At 37.5% G+C, this 12,450-nt stretch overlaps 1 protein-coding gene across 16 annotated transcripts in view; it reads right to left on the bottom strand.

The window, feature by feature from the left end:
- The window catches only part of Marchf1 (membrane associated ring-CH-type finger 1), a 756,948-nt gene that overhangs the window by 80,920 nt on the left and 663,578 nt on the right, over nt 1–12,450 (bottom strand). The window lies entirely within an intron of this gene.

Genomic DNA, 12,450 nt, shown 5'->3' with positions numbered 1-12,450 from the left:
AATCAAATAGCCATGAGATTGCTACATACTGCCTTGAGTTAACACTGAGGCCCCATGAGACAATATATTTGAAAACACTTTGTAATATTTAAAAGCCTGTGGTTGACACAATTATCATTTCATCAGTGGAACTAATAAAATCATTCCATTGCAACAGTATTGACCTTTCATATGTTTTTAACCCTGTGACATATTGAGCTTGAGAATGAGAGCCTAAAATAATTCAGGTTATTATCACAAAGTTGAATACATTTCACTACATTTTCTACCTTTGAAATACAGCATTCTCTTTATTTGACTTCTTTAAGCTATTGTTTTTAACACAGAAGATGAAGATAAATGGAAAGCAAGAGTGTACTGGTAATTTACCCTGTGCATTGTGTTGTTTTCTGTTGTGGTGTTATCTACCATTTCTAATTCTTACAATAACTTCACAATGAGAAATAATAAATTATAGTTTTTAGTAAATATTTATGCCAGTCATTATTTTAAGCCATTTCCACATATTCAATTAATATAGTAAAGGCATGTAGTAAATACTGTAATTATTTGTGTATTGTAGTTGAGGAAACTGAGAAATTAGGGCAGATTTTCACTCGTAGGTGGTGGAGCAGAGATTTGGATCAGGAATCTGATTCTGCCATCTGTTCTCTTATCCAGCAGGATAGCTTCTCCCCCTCCACACATGAGGAAACCAAGTGAGTTACCAGTCTAGATTCAGGCCTGTCTGACTGCATAGATGAGATAAACAGCTAAGTCACCAGGACAGTAAGAATAAGAGTAAAAAGATTAGCCCAAATTTCACAGAAGCTCTAAAAATTCTCACATTAGAAATATGGGAATCATCATCATCATGCTGAGAATTGTGGGATCCAGAGAGAAAGAGAAATTAATTCTTACTCAAGACATTAGAAAAACATGGGAAGAAGAGGCCCAGTAGGCTGAATATCAGTCCTTCAAAGATGTCCACATCCTGATCTCTGGACCTTGTAGACAAGTTTCCATACATGGCAAAAAGGACTTTACATATGTAGTTAAGAATTTTGAAATGGGGAATTTATCCTGAGCTATCCTGGTAGGCTCAATGTAATCATGAGGATCCTAATAAAAAGGAGGCAATGGAATTAGGTCAGATGGAAAAAAAACAAATGATAGAGGAGTAGAGGTCAGAGAGAAGGAAATATGCCACATGGATGATGGCTTGAAGGGAAAGGGACAGGGCCTGGAGTGAAGGACTGCAAATGGTCTGTGGATACTGGGAAAAGTTAGAAAAGAGTCCTCCCCTTGAGCCTGAAGAAGGAATCCAGCCCTGCAGACACCTTCATTTTAGCCCCATGGAGCCCATGTTTGGCTTCCAACCTCCAGAACTCTAAGATAATAAATTTTTGTTGTTCACAATCAGCAAGTCTGCAGCCATACATTACACAGTTATTGGAAAGTAATATAGGGTGAGACACTTCAGCTAATCTTCAAAGGCAAACCAGACAAGACTCAAAACCACAAATAACACCATATTTCTCTGGCATTCAGAAATCTCTCACAAATCAATAAAGAAAGGCCAATTGATCTCATAGAAAAATGAGTGAAACACACAGATAGGTAGTTCACAGAAAAGGAAATACAAAGGATCAAAATGCATATGTAAAAAGATGTCCAATTTTAAATAAGTAAACATATGCAAATTTAGTTAATAATGGGTATCCACTTCCATTTAGCAAATGAGCACATTCAAAAAAGATTGCTAATACCCACCTAGTGTCACTGAGGTGTGGAAACCAAATCATTGTCATATATTGTTGAAGTAATTGTAAGTTTTCACTTACTTGGAGGACAATTTGGTAAACATTTTGGTAGGAGGGACTGGGGATTGAATCTAGGGGCACTTAACCACTGAGCCACATCTCCAGCCCTTTTTTTATATTTTATTTAGAGACAGAGTCTCACTGAGTTGTTTAGGGCCTCACTAAATTGTTTCACAGGGCTTTGAATTTGTAATCCTCCTGCCTCAGTTTCCCGAGTCACTGGAATTACAGGCATGCACCACTGTGCCCGGCTGTAGAATATATGTTTAAGAGAAAAATTAAGTTTCAAAATTGCATACAGTGTGATCTTATTAGGGGAAATAGTGTTTTATTGATGTCTTTGCATATGACACAAAAAGCTTGGAGGTGTTCACAGCCAATCATTGAGAGTAATTATCTTTATGACTTAGGATTACAGAAAGTCTTCAGTTTTCAAATTATCTGTTTCTATATCTAATCTTAATAATAGGAGGTTCATTTTAAAAATCATGTTTAGAATGTTGTAAATGGTGGCTATTAGTATCAGGAATAAAGATTTGTGTTTGTCTCCAGTGATTACTTAACCTCTTTGAGCTCCACATCACCTTTCAACTAAATACAGAATAGTAACACATGCTCGAAAGGATTGGTAAGATGATAACATGAATTTGTGGGTCTGTGTTGTAGAAATTCTTTTTATGCATTCCTCATAAATCATGGACATGGACACGTGGACTCAATGGTATTTCCCTGAGGGAAAGACATGTGACAGCCTTAGGTCAGTGACTCTCAATCCTGGCTAAACAAGAAAATTGCTGGGAAGTTTAAAAAATATCTTTCTCTGAGCCTGATTCTAGAATCTTTTAGGGCTGGGATCTGGACACACAACCTAGACATCACTATTCTTAAAAACTGCCCTAGTTACTATAATGTGCTTCCAGAATTACGAACTTCTGGCTTTAGTCAAAAGAGAGACAGCTTTGCTTTTAAAATTTCACATTAGATGTTTTTCTGAGACTCCAGTGAGATAATATTGAAAGTTTGATTTTTTTTTTGAAAGAGAGAATTTGGGAATATTCTCATCCTTGGATCTCATTTTCATATAGCCAGAAGAGATCCTGGAATTCTAGACACAGCTTTACTGTAACCCTAGTCTAAGGAGAGAGAAGGAATGACCCAGGGAAAATTCTAGTGTTCAGGAAGTAAAATCACAGTCTTTCTGCTGAAGAGCAAGACCGGGGAAAAAGAACAAGGGGTGAATCCCACTATCTCTATCACCCATTTATCCACCGTGGGTTGAACCTAGGCTGAGAAGAGAGGCAGGGGTAGGGCAGGGTATGTGGAAGACTCATCAGGATATTCCTGGGGGAAGCCAAAGCACAGCCTTGCTCTTCAAGCCTGTTCCTTTCAGTTCAGCTTTTCAGCCAGCAGGAGCAGTGCCTCTTGTGCACCTTTGTGGGAAGGTACAAGGGACAGAAGAGGATAGACGGGAGGTCTGCCTTTTCTCATCCTGAGGGGGCGGGAGAGTGAGGAAATCCAGACATCATCAGTGCTTTCTTGGGTATGTGAAAGATAGCTGCAACTGCTCACCGGGAAGAGCAAGTAGGGTCCACCAGAGTAAAGTGAATGTGACTTGCCAACAGTGGGACACAGGGAAGACTGCCCAGTCAAGAAGCCTGGCATTGCCTGTGAAAGCTGAAATAGGTGGGAGGCCAGAGCCTTGCTCAACTGTATTTGGAAAGTTGGCCACCAGCTCCCAGGCCAGGAGCACTTTACAACAGATCTGGTAAATCCAGAGGACAGAATCTGCACAGAGGCCCCTGCTCCGTGTGTACTCAGGAAATGGAAAGGGCAGGGTGAGAAATGCTGCAAAACTGAATGCAATTAAGCTCTGAAGCCATAGTGACTGGAGTCATTTTTATTTTTCTCTTTTTAAATTAAACATTTCCCATATCAGCAATAATGGAAGTTCAAGAAAAAAAAATACTAAATGCCAAAGGCAGGGTGGCATTCATAAAAATCCCTGCCCCATGATCTGAGGACAACATCTAGATATAGAGGAAAATGATTTTGAAGTGAAATCTAAAATCCTATGGAATAAAAGTGGTATATGCAGGAAAAAGTGGAAGAGAATGGCAAAGCAAGTCATCAGAATGCCCCTTTTGACACACCAAGGTTTGGAAGGAGTTGAACATGGTTTCAAAAGGGGAAAATCAATTTTTGGCAATTCTCACCATTAGGAGAGTGGCTTGGAGCAGGGCTAGGTTCTTCAGCAGGTTAAAAAAATAAAGTACAACTAATAATGGGGAATCTAGCTGGCCTGGAGAGGTCCCAGAGAGATAGTAGATGGCGCTATGTTGGTGTGCAGAGAACAAACTCAGCCTGGATATTTTTCCTGTTGAAACCCAGCATTGAAAAGCGAGATAGAATAATAATTGTCAGCAGGGAAGGCATGGCAGAAAATTTAGTTTAAAACACCCGACCATGTCACCTCCTGTTTTTCAACAGAAACAGGTATTTGCTTCTATTAATATAAACCAGGTCCAAGATAAGCTTTGTCGATAGTTCAGATTGAACCATAGTGGCCAGAAAATCATAAGACTAATTCTGAGACCAAGGATTGTCTTCCTGGGTAATGATGAGGGAACAGTCTGTGAAATAGAAGAGGTTGGTTCATAGCACCTAGGCTGCCTAGTAACACATAGACTTCCTGCGAGCTAGATTGAGAGACAGAAGATACCCAGGTATCTAGGGTCACATACTTTCAGTACACTTCTCATGATACCTGAGGTTCTAGTGAAGAGTTCCTTAAGCATGCTAGCCAACCTCACAGTGACAGTGCCCCACCTTAGGTGAATGTCACTTGGTTTATACTTATTCTGGGTTTTCTTGTGTTTTTGTTCAAGCTTGAAAGGGAGTTAACACCTCTAAGAAAACCCTTAATAAAAGTGGACACTATGAGCTTGTGGCCAAGTGACCCATTTTATTGTTCCTCAGGTGGAAAATTCTGAAGCCATCTTGGATATTTCTCTGGAGCCCCATGGGAATCAGTCTTCCATTACTAACTTCAAAATGCAGTTGAAAAATTCACTCCCCTCCCATCCTTATCTCATCCTTCTGTATGTTACCATTTATGATTCCTGGGAAACTTTTCAAACACACCAGTTGCACCAAAATCCTTGATACAGGTACTGCTTTGAGTGAAACCAAAATCGACAGAAAATTGACACCACAAGTTGTGCTAGAAAGCAGACTGACATGGTGGAATTTAGGAGCTGGATCATACTCATGGTTAGACATAACAAGGCACTCTCGGCTGGTAGTGGATGGAGTGGTGATGGTGCCAAGTGAGCCATAGCATCACAATTCCTGGGTTGGACAAAGTTCAGGTGGTGAAAAGGGTGCAGTGGCTCTAGCCTGGGTATAAACTACAAGGCCAGTGGTGTTTATAAGGCTATGCACTTGTTAACTGTTCTAAGGCTTGTCAACTGCCTTGGATCTACTATGAAAGAGAACAAGTTCTACCAAGCCAAATATCAACCCAGGGCACTCTGTGAAAGCCTATGTACTAGTGTGCCCCAGAGTGTAAAGGTGCAATCCCTACACAGTCCTCAATTGAAGGAAGGCAGAAGGTGGAGGATAAACACACCAGCTCACTGCTTGGATACAGCCTTGACATTTCTTAGGAGATCCTGCTGATCCCTGTTGCCACTTCAGTGAGGCCCCTATCCTTCCATTGGCTTCTTCTATTTTTCTGTCTCACTGCTCCTTTTCCCTTCATTCTTTCTGCCAAGGAAACATTTTCCAAACAAACTACTTGCACAAGCACTTGTTCTAGGCTCTACTTTTGGTAGAACATAAACTCAGAGACTGGACAATCAGGAGGAGCTGTATTATCGGTGGGTACTGGGTCCATGAGTCCATGGGACAGAGTTTGAGTTACATACTTGGAGGATAAATCAGTTGATGATTGCCACTGCACCTGCAGGCCTTGGGGTATCTCCCAGGCTCAGGTTGTAGCTCTGGTGTTTGATCTAAGTCTGACTGCAAGCACATCAAATATCAGATCTCGGCCCCTCCCTCAACTTGATGAAGTTAATTATTGAGACATAGGAAGATATTCTCACAGTTCTCACTGCCTTCCATTTTTCTCCTTTTGACCCATGTTTTTCAGGAATTTGAAACTTCCCTCCCTAAAGTACAACCCAAATAATTTTTTTTTTCATTTCCCGAAAGGGCTTCAATAATTCATCACTACCTGATAAATTAAATACATACATCCAGTTTGGGATTTTAGGCTTCTGTGTTCTGAATTCCATTCATTTTTCTGGTTTTGACTTCATCTATTTCTTTTAATTCTGGGATCCCAGCAAGAATTAGCTCATTTGCTATTCCTAAACATTCCCCTACTTTTGTTTCCATGACTTTACAGAGAAGAACAAGAATTAGCCTTGCAATTTCCCTCAAGGGCCAGTTAATTTTCCCAACCTTATGTATACCCATTTTCTGAACTCCAAGAACCCTTTTAACTTCTCATATGGTATTAATCTTGCTGTAGCATTTAGTGCATCATCTGTGTCCTTGTCTAACCACTTCCAAACTGCCACACAGCTCTATAGCTAATCTTTTTTTTTCCCTTCACTATAGAACAGAGCAAAAGAGGCCACGTCTTGCTCATTCTGGAAATCTTCATGGTGTCTTGTGTATAGTGGGTAGTTAATAAAAGAGTTGTGGGGTAGAATGGATTTTGGTAATAGTTGAACTGAGTTGAATTGACCTTGGTAAATCCTGTCCTGATTGCAGTAGAGATAGAGATGACAATCACACCACAGTGAACAAAGAAGGAAGGGTTCCAGTCTATTCTACAGGACAGCCAATTCTGCCCTGTAACAGAATAAATGAAGTGAAGCCAAAGTTTCATTTAAGTCTTGAGACCCTTTCCTCAGACTTTGGAGTCAAGAAGCCTAACAAATGAATGCTCACCTTCTATTTCCTTCTAAAGATATGGATTTCTATTTAGGGAATGACATAATTATATTATGTAGAGAAGAACATGTCTTTTTAACAATTTGGAAACAGGCAGGGCCTGTTTAAAGAGAAAACGTGGTAATTGAGGATAAAAATGAATTAAAATCTTTTAAATGCATGGCCCTATTCAGCAGCAATGTATTGTTTTAATTCGCTAGTTGGTACATTATGAGAGCTTGGTAATTTGTTCATCCCTTTAATAGGTGCAAGATTGAAATGGGGCTGGGGAGGGGAAAATAACAATTGGCTGGATGAGCAGAATAATATGTTCTTTGAAATGAAGCATTCTTTGTAATGGATGTTTATTTCAGATGATTACATTGTACAGTGCATTTAAATGGGAAAAACAAACAGGAGGCCAGCTGCACTAATTTTATCAAAGTTATTTATATCAGCAGTATAATTAAAGGCAGTAATTTCAAATTAGGTTTTCTGAGAATCCATTTATAGGCAATACAGGGCAACTTGTCTCCGTGGCATCTAGGCCATAATTGTGCTCTGGGGGTAATGTTAACTATTGCCAATTGGCCTTGGCATTTTGAAAATTAATTATCGTCTCAAAAGATTCTAAAGCTGTTGCTTCTTGCTGCCCTGACCGGTTTAGATCCACTCAACTAGGAGAGCCCGATATATAATTTATGGATATGACAAAGAATAATTGTGCACAATAATTTACAAATGGCTTCTCTTATTTAGTGATACATTAATAATGTCCCATGAAGCATGATTCTAGAACTGCAGATGGGAAATGTGGTAGCAGAAGCTCTCTCTCTTTTTTTTAAGCCCCCATTAATTTCAGCAGTAGTTCATGAGTAGCATGTTGAAGAATGAAGTTTTAAATGGAATATTTCACTGGTTTAGCCAAAAATGATTTGGAAGACTCTTCTGGCTGTGAAATGATATTTAACAACAGAAAGATAAATAAATTTTGAATGTGTATTTATGTAGTCTCAACGCTGGAGGGAACCTTATAAAGGTGCCCTGATCTAACCCCCATCTGACACTATTATCCCATTCACAATTCTCAATAGGTGATCATCTGGCCCCTGCTAGTAACAGGGAATTCACTATCTCCTGAGAATGTCCCTTGCATTTTCAGAGTGCTCTAACTACATCATCCTAGCATTATATGGAAGCCTGTTCCTCTGGCATTTCCAGCAAGAATCCTGTGTTTACCCTCCAAAGCCACTCTGCATTTGCTTAATGCATAAGTCTTTTCATATCAAAACATTTATTTCTTATTGATGCTCAAATATACCAATTTTTTTGTACCCCATTTGGTCTTTTTTCCACATTATGTATGTTTGGAATATACATTTGAAATATACAAGCCTGGAATACACATTTGGAACAATGAGTAACTAATTTAATTGGAAATAGGAGGCAGATGACAAATCTGTAAAAAAAAAATATTTTCCACAACCCTGGGTGGTGTCAGGTTACATATTCTACCTTGTTTGTGGGCAATCAGTGAAGGGTTCTGAGTAAAACAATGATGATAGATGTCCTTTTAAAAAGAATAATCTATCAGAAAATAAGATCAAAGAAAATTGACCTTACCATAGCACTCAAACCCTGAGAAATATGCTAATTCATCAGTGGGATAGAATAAAGAGCACAGAAATAGACCCAGATGACATGGTCAATTGATTAATTACAAAACTGCCAAGATAACTTAACAAGGAAAGAAATGTCTTTCTTTTCTCTTTCTTTCTTTCTTTTACTGGTACTGGAAGAAATGCATAGCTGCATGGAAGAAAATGAGTCTCAACCCTTACCTTACCACATATAAAAAATTCACTTGAAGTGATTTATAAAACTAAACACTAAACATTATAAAACTCCTAGAACAGAACATAGGTGAAAATCACTGACCTTGGAGTAAGAAACGATTTTTTAGAAAAGACACAAACAGCACACAACTCATAAAACAAAATGTTGATAAATCAGTCTTTATAAAAATTAAAAACTTTTTCTCTCAGACACAAAGAAAGAGAAAATGAAAAGTATATATTGGATAAAGAACTTGTATTGAAAATGCATAAAGAATTCTATACTTTTATAATTCAGTGATAGATATAGACAATTCAACAAAAATGGTGTAAGTATTTGAGAAGACATTTAAAAAGACATATGATTTTCTATGTGCATAGGAAAAGCTACCTCAAGTAATTAATCATCAGTGAAATGGAAATTAAAGCCACAATGACATATCGCTATATACACATTAGGAAAACTACAATTAAAAGTGCTAACGGTGTCAAGTACCAAAAAGGATACAGAGCTGCTGGAACTTCTGTACATTGTTGGAGGAATTGTAAAAATGAAAACCATTTGGAGCTTTCTTATAAATTTAGATAAACCTACCATGATCTAGTCATTCTACTCCTATGTATTTACCCAAGACTAATTAAAACAGGTATCTACCCACACCAATACTTATACAAATGTTTAGAGATAGCAGCTTTACTTCACAATAGGTCCAAACCATAATAAACCAAGATCTGCAACAACAGGTCAATAGATAAGAGAAATGGCCTATTCATACTGTTAAATACTATTCAGCAAAAAAGAAATGGTGGATATATGCAACATCAGAGTTGAAATCTAAAATAATTATGCTGAGTGAAAGAATCCAGTTACAAGAGCACATACAGTGAAATCCCATTTATAAAGCAAATGCTTCTATAGTGACTCAAGTCATATTAGAGGTTGCTAGGGGCAGAGGTGGAAAGAGGGGAAAATTGACTCCATGGGAGTCCAAAGAGTTTTAAGAAGTTGACAGAAATGTTCAGTATCTTGACTGTGGCAATGTTTAAACCAAAATTCATTGACTTAAACAGCTTAACGGGTTGCAATCTATTGTTCTATTCATTCTGTTTGAAATAAGTTTATTTATTTTTATTCATCAAATAAATTAGATAAGAATTAAAAGTTTAATTTGACAATAGTGGTGGAAAAACACAAATTGGAGGCCATAGAAGCAAAGAACATCTTTATGTTTAAGATAAGGGATTATAAAGTATTTTTTTATATAGGATGATAAAGGGAACGTAGATAAAAGTAGGAAGGACATAAAAAAAAGAAAGATAATAGCTTAGTAAGTAGAAAAATAAAGATAAGGAAGTAGAGCAAAGTTGGTAATGGAGAAAAGACTGGAAAGGAAAAAGCTAGGAGAAGACGAGAAAAAAAAAGAAACAAAAGAAGAAAACAAAGAATAGAAAAAAGAGCAAGAAAGGGAATAAAAAAAGAAAATGTGCTTACGTTCATACCTACTGTAGTTTTTAGAGAGGAGCCTAGATGTCTGTGGTTTTGGAAATGTTATGTACCCTAGTAATGATTTATTCTATAGTTTCATAGAAAATAAAATTACTTAGCTACTTTGCTAAGCTAATGTTCTAAGTCAAAGCTTTTGAGATGTGAAGCATGTTAAGGCATATCTTAACCTAGAATAAACAATTATGCATGAAGATTCAAACATATAATGAAATCAATTGAATATTATATATATATATATATATATATATATATATCCTGCCTCTTGCTTTGAAGAAGGTTTAATAAATGGTATGAAAAATAGTTGGATAATTAAAAAATGTATTTGTATATCTCTTCTATCTTGCTCAGGAATGAATTTAAGGTAATGTACCCAACTTACAAAAATACATTCAATATGTTGACACAAACAACATAAGATACACCGTGATTAAATTAAAAGTAAGAAAATCCTAGAAGAAAATATAGAGGGAAAAACTTCATGACATTGGTTTTGGTAATGATCCCTTGGATGTAATAATTAAAGCATAGTCAGCAAATGGGAAAATCGATAAATTTGACTGCATAAAAAGAGTCTGCTGTGCATCCATGGAAACAACCAACGGAGTGAAAATTGCATCCTGAGGAATGGGAAAAATACTTGCAAATCATATTTATGTATTTTTTAATATTTATTTTTTAATTGTAGTTGGATACAATACCTTTATTTTGTTTATTTATATGTGGTGCTGAGGATCGAACCCAGGGCCTTGTGTGTGCTAGGTGAGTGCTCTACTGCTGAGCCACAACCCCAGCCCTCATGTTCATATTAATGGTCAATATCCAGCATGTATAACTCAATAAGAAAGTCAGCAACATGATCCAGAAGTAGGTAAAGAACTTATATAGACCTTTCTGCAAAGGAGACCCTCAAATAGCCAACAATCACAAGAAACTATGCTCAACATCACTAATCATTAGGAAAATGCAAATCAAAACTTGTTTGATATCACCTCACCCCCATAGCATGGCTTTCATTAAAATACACCCACACACCCAAGCACACCCAAGACAAGGGCAGAAGGAGAAAGAGAGAGAGAGAGAGAGAGAGAGAGAGAGAGAGAGAGAGAGAGAGAGAGAGAGAGAGAGAGAATATGACAAGTCTTAGGAAAGATGTGGAGAAATTGGAATCCTTTTGCTCTATTGAGGGGAACATAAATTGCTACATTTACAATGAAAAACAGTATAGCAATTCCTCAAAAAATTATAAATAAAATTACTCTTTGATTCAGCAATCCATTTCCTTAATTCTTTAAAAGAATTAAAGTATAATTTCTAATAGAGACATTTGTGCACTCATGTTCATAACAGCATCATTCACAATAGCTAAAAGGTAAAAGAAACCCTTTGTCCCTCAATGGATGAATGCATTACAAAAATGTATTTATATACAATAGAATATTGCTCAGTCTTAAAAAGAAAGAAAATCATATCACATGGATGAATCCTCAGGCTATTATGGTAAACACAATAAGCCAGTCACAAAAAGACAAATACTATGTGACTTCACTGATGGGTACATAAAATAGACAAATTCACAGAGTCACAAGTAGAATGGGGGTTGCCAGGGGCTGGGGGAGGAGGAGAGTGGAAAGTTGTTTGTGGATGGATATAAAATTTCAACTTTGTAAAATAAAAAAGAATCCTGGAGAGTGATTACATTCAAGTGTGAATGCTAGGGTTTGGATATCATTTGAGTATCTCTCAAGGGCCTATGTGATTGTAAGCTTGGTCCCCAGGGTGTCATTAGAGGAAATTGGTGGAAGCTTTAAAAAATGAGGAATGAGGGAGTTCTTGTGTGACTCCTTGGTTGTTTTCATGAGAAGGTTGTTATAAAAGGAGCAACCCTGGTCTCTCTCGATTTGTCTGCTTCCTAGCTTGAGATGTGATCCTTCCTCTACACACACTCCACCACCTGCCATCTGTCATGGGGACAGATCTTGCACCCTGACATTTAAACTTTCAGCCTCCAAAACTGGGAGATGAATAAACTCCTTTCGTTTTCTTTTTCCTTTTTTGCAGCACTGGAGATCAACCAAAGACCTTGTGCACTGTGCGTTCTACCACTGAGCTATGTTCTAGTCGTCATACCTCCCAACTATTTCTTAAAAGACAGTTTATCTCAGGCATTTTTGTCATGGAAATGAAAAGCTGACTAATACAGAAAATTGGTACTGAGGACTGGAGTTGTTACTGTAACCATACTTGCAAATGTGGAGCAGGCTTTGGAACTGGTTAAGTAGGGTTGGAAGAATTTGGAGAAACAGGTCAAAGAAAGCTTAGAATGCTTTCTAGCATCCCAAGCAAGGCATTATAGGTGATTTTG

Source organism: Marmota monax, unplaced genomic scaffold, assembly GCF_021218885.2.
Source record: "Marmota monax isolate L192 unplaced genomic scaffold, Marmota_monax_Labrador192_F-V1.1 WCK01_AAM20220418_F8-fsc00040, whole genome shotgun sequence".
Classification (NCBI taxonomy): Eukaryota; Metazoa; Chordata; class Mammalia; order Rodentia; family Sciuridae; genus Marmota; species Marmota monax.
This window is presented reverse-complemented; position numbering and strand designations above follow the sequence as displayed.